This window comes from Meleagris gallopavo, chromosome 25, assembly GCF_905368555.1.
Source record: "Meleagris gallopavo chromosome 25, MGAL_WU_HG_1.1, whole genome shotgun sequence".
NCBI lineage: Eukaryota > Metazoa > Chordata > Aves > Galliformes > Phasianidae > Meleagris > Meleagris gallopavo.
Genome location: NC_139428.1, coordinates 1,114,316 through 1,129,785, shown reverse-complemented (window position 1 = coordinate 1,129,785; position 15,470 = coordinate 1,114,316).

Genomic DNA, 15,470 nt, shown 5'->3' with positions numbered 1-15,470 from the left:
CCCTGCTCTGCTCCCACACCCCGCTGCTCAGCACAGCATCCCTGCAGAGCTGGGTGCAGCTGGAGGGCCCCAGCCCATCCCATGGGGTTCCTCATTGCCTCTCATCACGAGGTCTTGGCCATACCTGAGCACAGATGTCCTGCTGCAGGCCCTTGCTTCACTGGCTTTCCCCTCTTTGGGGGACAGCTCTGCTCTCTGTGTGAAGATGAGCGTTTGCTTTATGTTAAGGAAAGGATTTGCTGACTATCCTGACTATGGTGAGTAACACCCACTCTTCTGGAGGAAAATTCTCTGCCTTTTATGCCCCATGCAGTGGAAAGTGGGCTGAGAGGAGTCTCCCAGCCTTCCTGGAGGCCAGAAGAAAAGGCTGGAATCTGTCTGTGCCTTGTCATGTTCACAAGGGCTGGAACAACCCTGCTGCTTTTGGGACATCACACCCCAATGAGGAGCCCACATCACCCCCCTGCTCACCCAGTGCACCCAGGTTTGGGAGCAAACCCCAAACCCCTCAGGGTGGATATGCCCTTCCCTAAATGCACGGCTGTGCATTTGGCTTCCTTTGTTATCTGGTTACAAATGGGGAAAAAAAAAAAAAAAAAGGAAAAAGAAAAAGAATGAACTAGGATTAAAGAGCTCTGCCCGTTGCCAAATGTGTGGGCACTTAAAATGTGATGTTTGAGTCGGCTGTGCCCCTGGCAGTCAGGCTGATTCAGCACAGAGCAGGCAGGGCACTGGGGGGCATCACTGCACCCACTGCATGTGGGTATCCAGGTAGGAGGGGGTCCTGCAGCCCTGCCCCATGGCAGCCATCCTTGCACACTCCTGGTGCACCATTGGGCACCCCACCTCTTGCTCCTGGCTCTGAGCTCGTCCACTTGGCAGAGCTAATTGGCTCCAACCTTGATTTGCTCTGCAAAGATTTGCCTTCTGGATGTGCCCGCTTCTCTCTACTTAGCCCAGGGGGAGCTGAGAGGGCTAACTTAGACTTAGGCCTTGGATCTCTGCGTTTCTGAAATTAGGAGAGTTGAATCCACAGCCACTCTGGCACCCTGTCCCTGTGATTAATCACTGTCTGAGAGCAAAGCTGGATTCTTCCTGCCTCCTCACGCGGCACCATCTTTTATGGAAATAAATGCTTTTGCTGTGCCCAGCTCTGCTGATGCCTGGGGCAACTGAGGGAGCCCAACCTGCTCTGCAGCATCACACCCGCACCAAGAAAACCTTCTGTCTGCAGAGCTCACCTGGTGCTTGGGACAGTCAGGGTGCAAAGAGGTTTGCTTTGCTCACCCATCCATTGTCCTCACTGTGCCTCAGCCCTGGGCTGTGTGCGGAGCCCAGCTGCGCGCACAGTGATGCTGTCCCAGGGCTGGGATGTGTGGAAAAGCACTGGGGGAGAGCTGGGGTGGTGGTCCTCTCCCACAGAGAACACAGAACAGAATCACAGAATGGTTTGAGTTGGAAGGGACCTTAACACCCACCTAGTTCCAACCCCCCTGCCGTGGACAGTGACACCTCCCACTATGGCAGGTTGTCCAAAGCCCCATCCAACCTGTTGGTTGGGCTTCTTTTGTTTGTTTTGCATCTTTGAGGGTGGGGAGGGAGGGCAGAATGGTGCACATGGCCAGGAGACAGCAGATTTCTGCCCTGGGTCACACATTTCCTCTCTCCTTGTGGGTGAAGTGCAGGCAGTGCCATGCATCAAGGACTGCTATGCCATCCATGCTGACAGACACTGAGCCGAGTCCCCCCCCTGCTTCCTTCCCCCCCCCTTCCATCAGTTTTTATCCTAAAATCAGCCTTTACTGTGAAGGTTGGTGCTCTCATCATGCATCGATGTCCATCTGACAGGGGATGAACTGCCTTGGAAATAAAGAGCACGGAGCAGACAGGGCGAGAGGAAAATAGCTCTAATGTAAAAATAAACGGTGTCCAGCCACCTACTGTGTCCAGCTGAGCTCCCAGTGGGGTCCCACATGCCTGACACACAGCAGCAGCTGCCCTTTCATTAGCAGCCTGCTCGTTTTCTCCCCCTACAGCTGAATTCTGCTTGTAAAAAAAAATAAAATAAAAAATAGGGCGACGCAAAGTGACAGGAAGGATTAAAAGTCCCTGATTGCAGCCCTTGGAGCTGCCTGGCTGTTCTGGGCTGTTAGGACGTGTCACCCTTGTCCTGATGAAAGCCTTTCCATGCTTCTCCCATGGGTTGGGACCGCTGTGTTTAATCCCTGTTTGGTGGATGACTTCTGGGTCCAGGGGACAACACGGGTTACAACCCACACGCAGTCATAGACAAGACTGCAAGTGCTCTCAGATATCCAAGCAGCAAGTTTGCAGCCTCTGGACATGTGATGAGCAGACGGAAGAGGACCTTTAAGTCCTTGCATGTACTCTGTGGAGGTGTAGGAACTCGAGTTTCCCCGTTGTCTCTTCCTTCCTAACAAACCCTGCAACACAGAGGAGCTTGGCACAATAATCTCGCTTCAGCTCCCCGAAACTAGCCAAGCAGAGGAGAAAAATGATTTAGATGATTTACAGCACTTCGGAAGAGTTGAAAAAAGTGAAGTAAATAATAAATCAAAACCAGCAAAAAGAACAAGAATACATCCATCTTTTATGAGCTCTATTCACTGCTGTATGTACAGTTCAGACATAAAACAAACGCGCCGTGCAAAGTTGCTGCTGCTTCAGAAGTGTCTGTGCCCAGCAGTTTCAGAGCACTTCCAAACTACATAAAAGCAGAGGCAGAGGGAGGCACAGGCGTTGTCTGCTGAGTGCAGGAAACCAGCTCCTGTTCTCTGCCTCCTTATCAGCCTTCTGCATAGCCCAGCGTGGGGATGGTTTCAGCTGGGAGATGGGGCCCACGGTGAAGCCAGGATAAAAATGACTTTTTCCAAAAGCATTGCTTGTATCCAGGGTCCTCGCCCCATGGAAAATACACAGGGTGTGTGTCAGCTGCAGAGCGTGCTCTCCCTCTTATCACAAGGTCTGGTGGCTATTCCAAAAAGGTCCGTCCGGCCCTCCAGCAGAGCTCCCATTGGTGCTCCTGGGCAGAGGCTCCCACAGGGCTGGTTCAGTGCTGCCTCACTTGGCTGCACAGCTACGACTTGGCTGCTGGGAGGGTGGCTGGACCCATATCTGAGCATGGGTCAGCACCCCATCGCAATGGAAGCAGAAATGGGAGGCAGGTTAGTGCAGAAAGAACGTACTGTTTTGAAAAATTCTCCAAAAAGATCAGCTTCATGGAAACATGGTACATCCATGCCTTCGTGTTTGAGGAGCTCCAGAAATTCTCCATCAGAAATCTATACCAATTTTTCTCCAATAGTTCTTTTTGTAGACCAAATACAGGCATGAGAAGTATCAGCTTCACTGTCCTTTCCCAGACAGAGACAAAACCCTTCAAAGACACTGATTCAGGAGGCTCCTCTTAAGGGCTCAAGTCTAGCAAGGACAAAATAGGCTTTTAGTGCACCTCTTAACACCAGCAGAAAATACCATTTGAATCCCAAAGAATGAACCTTCCACTTTCTTTGCCCCCACAGGACAACAGCCTGATGCACTGTGGTCATGTCTATGTCTGTGTCTGTGTCTATACCTATGTTTATTTCTAGATCCATGTCCATGTCCATATCCATACCTATGTCTATGTCTATGTCTCTGTCTATGTCTGTGTCTCTGTGTCTGTGTCTATGTTTATTTCTACGTCCATGTCCATGTCCATATCCATATCCATGTCTATGTCTATGTCTTTGTCCATGTCCATGTCCATGTCCATGTCCATATCCATATCCATGTCTATGTCTATGTCTGTGTCTGTGTCTATGTTTATTTCTAAGTCCATGTCCATGCCCATGTCTGTGTCTGTCTGTGTCTACGTCCATGCCCATGTCCATATCTGTATCTATATCCATGTCTATGTCCATGTCCATGTTTATGTCTATGTCTATGCTCACAGCTCAGTGGGGACACAAGGTCCTGCCTTAGTGGGCGGATTGGAATTCTCTGCTTCCTCCATGGACTCTGAGATTTGCAGCAGTTGGACAACCTTAGGTCAAAAAACAGCACCAACCTCCATTTTTTCCCAGTGTGCCTCTAGCTGTCATGGCACAAAGCAGACAAGTTTGAGGCATTTTGGCTTCCAGTGACTCCTGGTCTCTATAGCCCTGTGATGCAGGGACAAGCTCTGCTCACACAGTGACCAGTTCAGGGTGCAAGAGGCACTGCCAGCCCTCGTGGAAGTGATGGGACCACATGGGTGAACTATGCTGACATCCTCATCAGCTTTGATAAATTGCAGCAGACGTGTCAGGATGAGGTTGGTCACATCTGAGCCTGGTGGCTGCTCACCCCCATCAGGGATGGGATGACATGACCCAGTTTATCTCGCTTTTGGCAGGAAATTCATAAGACTGAGGAGGCAGCCTGACGTTCCTCAGCCAGGATGCCCTGGGCCCCCGCAGCTGTTTGTGGTGAGGTTGGGTCCAGCCCAGCTGAGTCATGAGGCCAATTTCTTGCTCATCCTAACACTGTCTTCCTATCTCTCACATTTCACAGGCATCTGTGGCTTCTCTTTTGCTGGCAGGCTCCTGGCAGGGTCACATCCCACCGGCTGTTGGCTATAAATCTGTCTCCTGGCTGGTGGCAGCTTTTTTTTTGCGGGATGCTGTGAGCAGCCTGTCCCTTCTGTCCCTATGGCAGTTGGCAGCTCTTGTTACCTGGGCAGATCCCCTGCCCTCTCCTTGTCACCCAGTGCACAACTCTGTGCTCCCAGCCAACAGGCACTGCCAGCTGCCTGGGAGCCGGGCTCTGAGCCAGGACACAGGTAGGCTCCTTGGATAGCAGCTTCCAGCTCTGCCTTTCTGCTCCTCTGAGCTCCCGGTGGAAAAGAATCAATTTCATAGAGGAATCCACCACCTTTCTGGGCTCTAAATACAGCTCTATCTCTTCTGTTTCCTGCAGGAGTAGGGGTGATTTCGGGAGAGCTCCAATTCATCACCACTAACCTCCAGCAGCCTTTTGATGGAGGAATTTTCTTTTCTTAAAAGCAACAGCCCATGGCAAGACTAATTAAATTCCCAGCCCTATGAAATCACTGCTCTCCCCACTCCCTGCAACCTCCATCAGCTCCACATATCCCATGGTGAAGAAGGAAAGGCCCAGGAGGATCTTCTCCAGTCTGCTGAAGGAGGAGCGGAGCTGGGAGCAAAGCTGGGAGCGAGGATGCTCAGAGCACCGGGAGGAGCAACAGGGACTGCTGGGCTGCTCAGCCATGGAAGCCATGGGAGCTGAGACACGTGGGATGGGGCTGCTTTGTCCTCTGGTCACACTGGATTTCAACAGAAAGAGCCTAACTCCTGCTACAAGTGACCTCTGTGAGGAACCCAGCCTATGCTCCTCCAGAGCCAAGTGACAGATCCCAGAGGGCATCCTCGCTGCAGGCTGAGGGTCACTGGGTCCCTGAACAGCCCGTGGCTGTAGTGGTCCTCAAATTGCATCCCGTGACATGTCAGCACATGTTCCTGCCAGGGGGATGATGCTGAGCCTGTGGGGCTACTCAGCATCCAGTGTGGGCAACCTCAGAACCTTGCATGGGCAACCTCAGCAGCAGCAGGATAGATGGGAATAAAAGGATGAAAGTTGTGTTTCCTGTCATTCCCCTGCATCTCCAAAGCAAGCAGTGTGTTTGCCCTTGGGATGCTTGGTACCTGCCTCGTGAGCTCATTGCCAAGAGCTCTCCATGCCCTTGCAGTGCTGGGTAGCTGGAAATGGCCTGTCTGAAGCAATCTGCAATGCGTGCCGCTTTTAATTAGAAAGGGCTGCACGCCCACCTGCAAGCCGCTGTAAATCTGGTCTGTGCTGTAAAGAATGTCCTGGATTTAAGTTGTAATTAGAACTTCTATTGACGGCGCAAAGCCTCATTTTTCATGTGAAGCTGCTCATTGCTCCCAGTCAAGAAATCAATCTGGGCCCGTTGAAGAGATGGGGCCGTCAGATTTGCAGGATGGATGGATGGTGGGGAGTACAGACTTGCTGTGGCCTTAACCCCTCTGCTGCCCTGCCAGTGGGTGGGGTGGGATGGGGCAGCAGGGTGGAGGATTCCATGGGACCAAGCAGAAAAGCAGGATAGCTCTGCTGGCTGGGAGTGGCAGCCTGGCTGGAGACAGAGACCAGCTACCACCATCTAACTGGGAGAGCATAGCAGTGAGAAGCTATTCCAGGTGTAACTCACAGCTACAGATGCTTGCAGCATCCTACCAGCTGAACTCATTGCCAATGTTTCAGCAGTCTGGGGAAAAAAGTGCTGCTGCTCTTGGAGGGCTGCACCTTCACTCCTTGGGGATGCTGCTGACACTGTTCCAAGGATGTTCCTTGCCATGGGTCAGAGCTCGGTCCCCTTGACCCCTTGCTGGGTTCTGGAGGAGGTGCAGGTCCTCCTGGGCCTCATGGCATGCTTGGGGCTGAGAGCACTGCTTGCAGCTGGAGTGCTTCTCTTTGCAACAGCAAAAGTTGCCAGGTGACAACTGGAGCTTCCCTGATGCTTGGCCGTGATTGAAGACATTGCTTGTTCCTGCTGAAGGGGTGATACTGGGTGTTGGAAGTGCGTTTGTCCAACTCTCTATGCCACTGCAGACTGATTAGATTTGTGCGCACTTAATTATAGACCACTGCCAACCCCCTGCTATAGAGCAGGGTTCACCCAGCACAGTCACCTGAGGACCTCACAGAGAGCAGTGTGGATAATAAAGTCAGGCAGTGATGTCAGCTTTTCTCTCAGCCAGCATCCACAGATCCACACTTTCCATTCAGGTCTCTCCCTCCTTCGCTGGGACACAGGAAGCAACAGTGCTATGGGATCAACCAGGGCTCCTGTGGGTGATGGAGGCATAGAGCAGGGAGCTCAGGAAGGAGATGAGTGTGTGCACACTCCTCCCTGGCAGTGGGATGCTTCTGCAAATAATCCTCTCGGAATTATGGGTGCCTGAGTGCCTTGTGAAGCACAAATGATGCCCTTCTGCATGGAGAGGCCATAGTCCTGACTTCATGGCTGACTGTGCCGCAGAGCCCATGAGGGTTGTGGTCTCCCTGTGCATGGGGATGTCAGCCCACATCAGCCTGTGTCTGTGTTCCCTGGTGGTGCAATGCAGGCTGTGTCTTGCATGCAGGCTGGGAGGCTGATCCTCCTCTGTGCCTCCATCCCTGCTGACCTCTCTGGTGGATCACAGGCAGTTCCTTGGTTCTCTGGTGCTGCTGAAATCAGAAATGGAGCCACCAGAGGCTGGTGCAGAGCAGAGTCCGGAGCTCCAGGGACTGCAGAAGAAGGAGATCTCTGCCACCATCTACTGAGAAATCTGAGGCACGCATTTGGGTGGCCGGGTGGCATGGAGGGACTGATCTTCCCTACTCTCTGGTACAAAGCAGCAATAATTAATCTGAGTAAAGAGCTCAGCAGCTCCCTGTCCCAGAGCAGAGCAAGGACCTCAAGGCCATTGGAGAGCCCAGGACATTGATAATGATGCCTAAAATCTTCACCCTGACCTCACTCTGAGCAGAAAGCCACACGCAGAGCAACCATCAGGTTGGATGTTGAGAAGAATTTCTTCTCCAAAGGAGCAGTGATGCATTGGGAGTGGAAGGGTGACCATCCCTAGAGGTGTTTTAGTGCCCATGGGGATGTGGCACTGAGGGAGGTGATCAGGGGCATGGTGGGGTGGACTGGGGTGGGATTTGGTGACCTGAGAGGTCTTTTCCAACCTTCCTGATTCCATGATTTTGTGTATTTTCAGGAGCTTCCCTACCTAGGGACTCCTGAGGACTTCTTCACTGCTTCGTAAATAGAAGATATTGAAAATCTAGAGACAGCTTCCCCTGGCAGAGGGTCAGGAAGCTGCAGAGAAGGTGCTGTGAGCTAATCAGAGCCGACGTAAAGCTGCCAAGACCCGAGTTAAGCCTGAGGTGGATTTGGATTCGCACTGGAGATAAAAAGGCAGCTCTCGGTGAGCTGGCCTCTGGAGCTGGTTCAGATTAACCTGGATTTTCAGCATCACTTCGTGCTATTCCAGTCCACAAATCCAGGCAGCTCTGGCAGTGCACACCGGGACGCACACACAGCTCAGCCATCCTTTTTCGGTTCCCTATGCCTCAGAACGGGTCCAGGAGTCGGTGTCACTCTGCCAAACCACAGCACCATCCCCCTCCTCCTCCAAGCAATAAGCACAGCCTGCTGTCCCCGCGCACTGCTAAGTGGTCCCAGGTGCCCTGCGTGGCACCACTGGGTCGTGCCGCGATTGAGATTCGAGTGAGCCTGTCCCTAATTGGGAGGCTGGCACTAATGGGCTCCCACCCGGCTCCCAGCGGAGCAGAAGGAGAGGATGAGTCATTCTTTCCCCGGTGCCAAGCTGGCTCGGGGCTCCCGCACGCTGCTGTGAATGCATTGGCTCCGCTCGGGCAGGCTGGGAAATCCTGAGTGTGTGGGCTGCGGGCTACGGGCTGTGAGCGGGGGTTGTGGCAGGGGCACGGGATCCGAGGGGTGATGTGGGGGAGGGGAGGGTCTCCTCATCCCGAATATTTCTGCCGGTGGCACTGGGCACATCGCTCCCTTCTCCCTGCATCCCTGGGTGGGCGCCTTCTGTACTCAGCTCTCCCCTTCCCAACAGCCTCCAGATGGCAAACAGACCCCTGTCCAGACGTGTAGGACCGCCTGACCAAGGGCACCGCGTAGGAACGGAGCTGCGCACCTCTGCCAGGGTCTCTCTGCAGCCGAAGTTGATGGGGGACACCTGCCCCATCCCTGCCCCAGAGCTCTCCCTCCACACCCTGCCAGGGAGACCCGGGGGGAGGAGAGACACCGAAACCTTTTGGAGAGGGGAAGGGGGGGCCCAGCAGGGCTGGCAGCTGTAGGGCCACTGGTGACAGCCCTGCGTTGCACGCTGCTCCCGTGTGCCTTTGGGCTGGGGGCAGAGCCGTGGGTGAGTGTGACCGTGCCACGGAGCGGTGTGTCCCGGGAGGAGTGCAGCAGGACGGCTCTTGCTGTGACAGCCGACATGCTGAAAAACCACCTTAAAATAGACTCCAGGAGGGCTTCGTCTCAAAGCCTATTATCTGCGCTGAATGCCAGATTAGCGAGCAAAGCCCTCCTTGGGCTTTGAAAATGCTCTGTTAAGGAGGGATAATCGTGTCATTGAGGCCCTCCAGGAGCCACCGTGAAGGAGCTGGGGACAGCAGTGACCTCAGCAAAGGCTTTACATAAGGGGGATCAGAGGGAGCAAACCCCTCAGCTCCAAGGCTGCCTGCACCGAGGGTCACCCATTGCTCTGCATGGGGAGCAGCTGCCCCTCAGCTCTGTCTGCTGCTCACTGCAGCTTGCTGGGGGGAGCATCTCATCCCCCTGCAGCACTGCGTGGCCGTGGCACTTCCCCTCCCATTGCCATTCAATGAACAATTCCATTAGGGGAAGGTGAAAGCAGCCTGGCTTGCAGTGCTCTCTCCTTCTCCATCTCCCCTTGGTTTCTCATGGTGCATTCAGCCCTCTCATCATATCAGCACGTTCCCTTAGTAAGCAGAGTAATGAGTTATGGGCAGGTGGCTTTATTTCAAGGGCGGTAGGTCCCCCCCCAGCCGGATCACATCAGCTGTGAGCAAGTTGGAGGAAAGCTTCCAGAGGGCCCCACTAAACCCGTGACTCACAGCATGCACCTCATCACGGGATATTCCTGGGCTTTTTGGATTAGGTCTCTGTGCCACATCAGGAGTGTGTGCTGGGATTTACAGGATGCTTTACAGGTTGCAAGGAGGAAAAGAAGAAGCTTTTGCTCTTTATGGGGCGGCTTTTATGCTCTGCTGTTTCTTCACCACGTTTTTACTGCTTGCCATCCTAAGCCCCATCAATCCCGAGCTGGCACCAGGGGACCCAGAGGTAGCAGGCGGCAGAAGCAGCAGGATGTGGTGTGGGGTCACAGTGCTGAGGTCTGGGAGGTGGGGAGGGGTCACACTCTATGTGGGGATGGGGGATTCCCAGCCAGGGCTGTGGGCAGCAGGCATTCACATCCTAACATGTTGCTTCTTCCATCAGATAGTTTGCTCTGCAACCTCGATGCACATACCCTACGATATTTTGTCACCCTTTATCACTGCAATTTCGTTGCTATCATGGCCTTGTGAATCATTATTGATAGACTCTAATGCCAGTGCTGTTCCTTTGGGGGGATGTATTTTAATGAATTTTCTTCTCGCCCAGCAGTACAGCTGCACTCCTATAGGGTTCAGAGAGCAGGGCTGGTGCTGTGAAGCTGAGCACATCCCGCATGGTGCAGAGGTGAGCGTGCCAAGCTGTCCTGTGCTGTGTGTGTACCCAGTGCAGTGTGTGATTCCCATGGTTGGTGGCTGCACCGTAGGGACGCGTTTGTCTCCACCACCATTCATCTGCATGGTGGAAATGGCACAGAGAAGGGCTGCACCCTCCCAGGCTGAATGGGGATCTGCACATCCTGCACTGAGATGCTGCATTGGTAGAAGGACCGTGCTGCAGGGCATGGATCCATGCGAGCAGGAGCACGACCTGCATGGAGCTCATTGCTGGCAGAGAGGAGAGACAAAATGCATGCTCCATGGGAGAGCCAAGACAACAGCCTTGTGGGGCTGGAACCCTTTGGGAAGGCAGAGGGCAGCTGGACAGGGCTGAACAAGAGCCCAGCTGTGTGCCAGCCAGTGGGGGCACGTGGGAGGTAACCCTGCTTTCTGACAATGGCTGGCTCTGAAGAGCTTGATGGTTTTAATAGTGGTTGGCCAACCTGGGCAATGAGGGCTGCGGAGCAATGAGGGCACCACTCCTGTGGAGAGCTGTGCTTCCCATGGTTATGAACCCCTGAGAGCCATGCACAGAGAGAGTACAAAACATACAAAACCAAGGTGAATGCAGAGTGACCAACTCAGCCTGAGCACCGCAATGTTGGGGATGGTCAGTGGAGCCTTGATGAGATTCCAAGGAGCAGAGGTGCATGCAGCGCTGTGAAGGACCACTCCAATTCCAGAAGGAGCTGTTGGGAAATCAATTCCAGTTTGCCAAGGAGAGGAAAGCAGGCAGCAGCAGTCCTGGCACAACAGCACTGAGGTGTGGGGCACACGGTGACACAGAGCTGCCCCCAAATTGTCCCGTCCCAGAGGTCATGGTGGGCTCGTGGCTCTGCCCGCCTCGTGTACGGCACGGCGAAGATCCCTGCAAAACGCCATGGGGAGAAAAAAAAAAAAAAGAAAAGGCTCAATTATTCTCGTGCATACAGACACAAATTAATTAACTGAGTTTGTCACAGGGGGACATTTCCCATGACCTGCAGAGAGGAGTTTCGGGGAGGAATGGCTGATGATTAATGCTTTTCTGTTCCTGCTGCAGTAACAGGATCTGGGGAAAGGCTGTTTGAAAGAAGAGAAAGCTTTGTACACCTTCAGCCTTCTGGGAGATGCCGTGTTTTTGGCGATTGTTTGCCTCTGGCTTTCACCAGGATATGCAACATTTCGGATGGCACCGGGTTTTGCATAACCAATGCTTTCATCCGTGGAGAAACAGCAGAAAGTGTGACCGGAGTGTGGGGAGGTTTCAGAGTCAGAGCAACTCCAGCTTCTGGGCCGGAGCCAAGCAAGGCCAACGCCAGCTCCTGCTCTGCAAATAACCTGTCTGGAAATGAATTAACACAGCGGTGGATGCGGGAGGATGATAGCTGGGTTAAGCCCCTCACGCGGTGTGATGCGGTGGTTTGAGGCATTGGGAAATCAACACGGCTTAATTGATACTTCACAGACCTGCAGCACTGCGGTGATCAGCGGAGAAAGAGGGCTTTCTGCTGCTGCTTTTAGAGGGAATATCCGAGCAGTTCACGTAGCACCAGGCGGGAGTCCAGCAGCTCCGGTGCTGCAGGATGAACAAAAGAAGAGATGTGAATACGCTGTGATACAAATGAAGTTCATGGCCATGGAAACTGGTATTAAAAGTTTCATATTTAATCACGGTGAGTGATGTCAGCTGAAAACAAGGATTGCTAGCGGATGATGTTGAACCCTTCCCACACAGAGGATGCAAATTTTATATGATTTTGGTTTTTTTTTGTTTTTTTTTTTTTTTGGCTACAAAATGCAAGATTTATAAATTGAGTGCTCACTTGGAGATAAGCAGCAGCTTCATGAGCATTATGCAGAGCTCAGGGGAGCGAAGGCCAGGGAGAGGTTTTGTGCATGTTGCTTTGATAGAAGTCTGTCTCCTCTCCCCAGATGTGTGCTTTGATTGGCAGAGGTGCTGCTTTGGATGAGCCCTGAAAATGGGCCTGGGGCTCATCTGGCACATTCCCACCTCCAAATCCCAGCATAGGAAAGGTCTGCTGACAGCCTGGGTTCTGCTCAATGGTTGTATGAAGGTTGTTCTTAAACTGAGAATATCTAAGAGAAAAGACCAGATTGCACTGGACTGGTCTCAAATAAACAGTGCCACTGAGAAGGGAACAGTGGCGGGTGCCAAAAATATATCTGGGCTTGGTGAAAAGGGAAAACAAGCCTTTGGGAAAAGGGGATTGGAGAAAGCCTTCAGCTCTTGTTCGCTCTTGCTTTCCTGGGGTCATATTTAGTGGGAGACAGTGCTGCTAGAAAGGGAGCTGTGTCCAACCAACCCATCTGTGCTGGGCAGGGTGCACCTGAACCAGTGTGATCCTACAGCAGCTCGTGGGACACGGGTGTAGCTGGTGCGGAACCAACAGTGCAGTGCAGTAAGCGCATCGGAATAGTGCCAAGATTGGAAGTGACTTCTACATGGAGATGTGGAATCAGGCTCTGATCCATTCTTAACTGTTAAATTACAGAACAGCACCAACGAAGCATGTGTTGTCACCTGCTGACATTTTATTTAACAGATATATGAAAACAAGGATGCCTTCGGTGCTGGAAACTGCTGTCAGAGTCACTGGGGACTCGGGGATGTATAAAGAGACAGACAAGGCAAAACAAACAGCTCAATCTGCTCACAGCCTGCCAGGCTGTGGAGAGCCCCACTGCACTCAGAGCAGGGCTGTCCCTGGGGCCCCAGGACCTGGTAGGTGCCAGCACTCTACTTTCCATTTCCAGCCCACAAAGATGAGTAGGAGCCTCCAGAGCAGGTCCCAGCCCATGGGCTGGGTTTTGGAGGTCCTGATGACTCTCCGTCGCCCATAGAGGGAACACTTTGCTCTGCTTCTGGCTTGGAAATCTGATGGAAGGAAAGGGATGCATCCACAACTCTGAACCTGGTGTAGGGACAACCTGTGTCTTTGTGTGACCTTCCATCCGTGGCTGTCCCTTCCTATCCCATCGGTGCCTCCTGCTCCCACTGAATTCCTCAGTTCCCTCCAACAGGCTCCCAGAGAGGCTTTGAGTTCCTATTTTGAATCCTAACGTTTTCTATTCAAAATCATTCCCATTTAATACAAAGAACAGGCAGACGAGCGTACCTGCAGAGAGCGAAACAAGTATTTTTCAGTCCATTTGCTGTACCCACTGCAATTCTCAATTCCTTTCTCAGTTTGACTGGAGGATCAAGAAATCAAGTGAGATTGGAGTGCTGGTCCCCTTGGTGCTGAGGTCCCTGTTGCTCTCTTTGCACATGTGCTGCTGTGAATTGGGGTGCCATGCAGAGGTCAGAGGTCATGCCACGCAGCAAGGAACTGCAGCTTATGGGAGTGCAGCACTGGGAGAGCTCATCAGTGTTCTGGAGCATCGCATGGGCTTTGCTGGTGTGAGCATGGAACATTGCATGGCCCTTACTACAGATTCTCTGCTTAGTTCTAGAAATGAAGGAAGGTGAAGCTCTTCTTAACATCCATTTGTGAGCATCAGGAGATGCTCTTCACAAAAAGCTAAAATCTAGGAATGCTTATTGGCATCCACCTTGGATTGAGCACCATTTCCCTGCTTGTGTATTCAGAGCAGCTGTGCTGGAGCCATCCTCGTAAATCAGCGCAGGTACGTGGAGCAGGAGAGCGGGCAGCTGAGCAGAGCTGCTGGGCAGTGGGGCGGGCAGGTGGAAGTTGTCAAACTGCAATGTATGGAAGTGCCATCCAGAGGGGGAATCAGTGGAGTGCTGTGGATCAGCGCCTTGGGATGGGATGCAGAGACGTGCGTGCTGCTTACCGCAGCCAGAGGACAGCCAGAGAGACCAAGGCTTTGCTTGCAGGCTTGGGTTGCTCTGTTTTAGCTCTGAGCGATTGGCCAGGCATGGGACAGCCCTCACTGCTGCTGGAATAGCTCCTTGGATGGAGCTGAGCCATCTCCCTGCCTGTAGATGAGGTTATTCCTCTTCTTGCTTCCCCAAGTATACAAACAGCATTCAGCTCTCAGTGAGGAGTCAGTGTGTGCTAAGTCGCAAGCTCGCACAGTTCTGGGGGGCAGAGTCTGCAGGTTGTCCAAAGGCTGGTGCTGCACTTGCTGGAGTCACCAGAAGGGAAAAGCCCTCCTGTCACCTCTGTCCCACATCCCTATCCATCTCGTCCTCATCCCAGCCCTCGGATCCCTGGGCAGGGGGTCTGTCCAGGCAGTGCATTTCTTGGGGGAGCCCAGCAGTGCTCATTACCACCGCCGAGCGATTGTCACTGTCTGTGCCCCCTCTGACATTAGTGCCCGTGTGTCTTCCCAGTCTCCTAAATGAAGCTGTAAAGGGGAATGGATGAGGGATGAGGAGGAGATTGCCTCCAGCCTCTGCTCCCTGCCTCCTCCCCAGCGGGTGTGATGGATGGCGGGAGTGGGGAGCGGAGGCTGAGTCAGCTCCCAGATGACCTTCGCCGAATCCCTCCCGGCCCACGGTCCCCTTGCTGCTGCATGGGGCTGCTGTGCCCGGGCAGATTGATGGCAGCTCACGCTCAATTTCTCTGATGCACTTTTGCTGGGAGACACTCGTACATCTTCCCCGTGTCGTCTCTCCATATCTGAGGTCAGGCTTTCAACAGGCAAGAAATGTTCCGAAATAAATCACCGCCGTCCCTCGCATGGGCTCTGCCAGATGTGGAGGAGTGGGGCGAGGAGGAGAGAGAGGCAAAGGGCTGGTATGGAGATGGACAGACCCCATAGGACTGAGTGAGTCCGTAGGGATGAGGAAGCTCATAGAGATGGGCAGGGCATTGGGGATGGATAAGTCCATAGGGATGGACAAGCCCCTAGCAGGCAGCCAAGCTGGATTTCTCCAGGCTGCGTAAGGAACGGGTTTTCTCCCTGCATTTCTTGCACTGGTGGCCAGCATCTCTCAGCTGGGCACCCTTTGGCTCTGCACACCTTTGGATGCACCAAGTGAATCAAAGGGCAGGAGAGAGACATTCTTCCCTGCAGCAGGAGGAACGAGTATCCCCAAAATGTGTTCTCCAGGGTGGTCTGGAGCAAAGTTCTCAGTGGGTCTCAGGCAGGATTTGCCCCACACTCCTCCCCTTAGCATCCCAGCTCTGAATCTGCCCATGTCCCAGAGCTCTGGT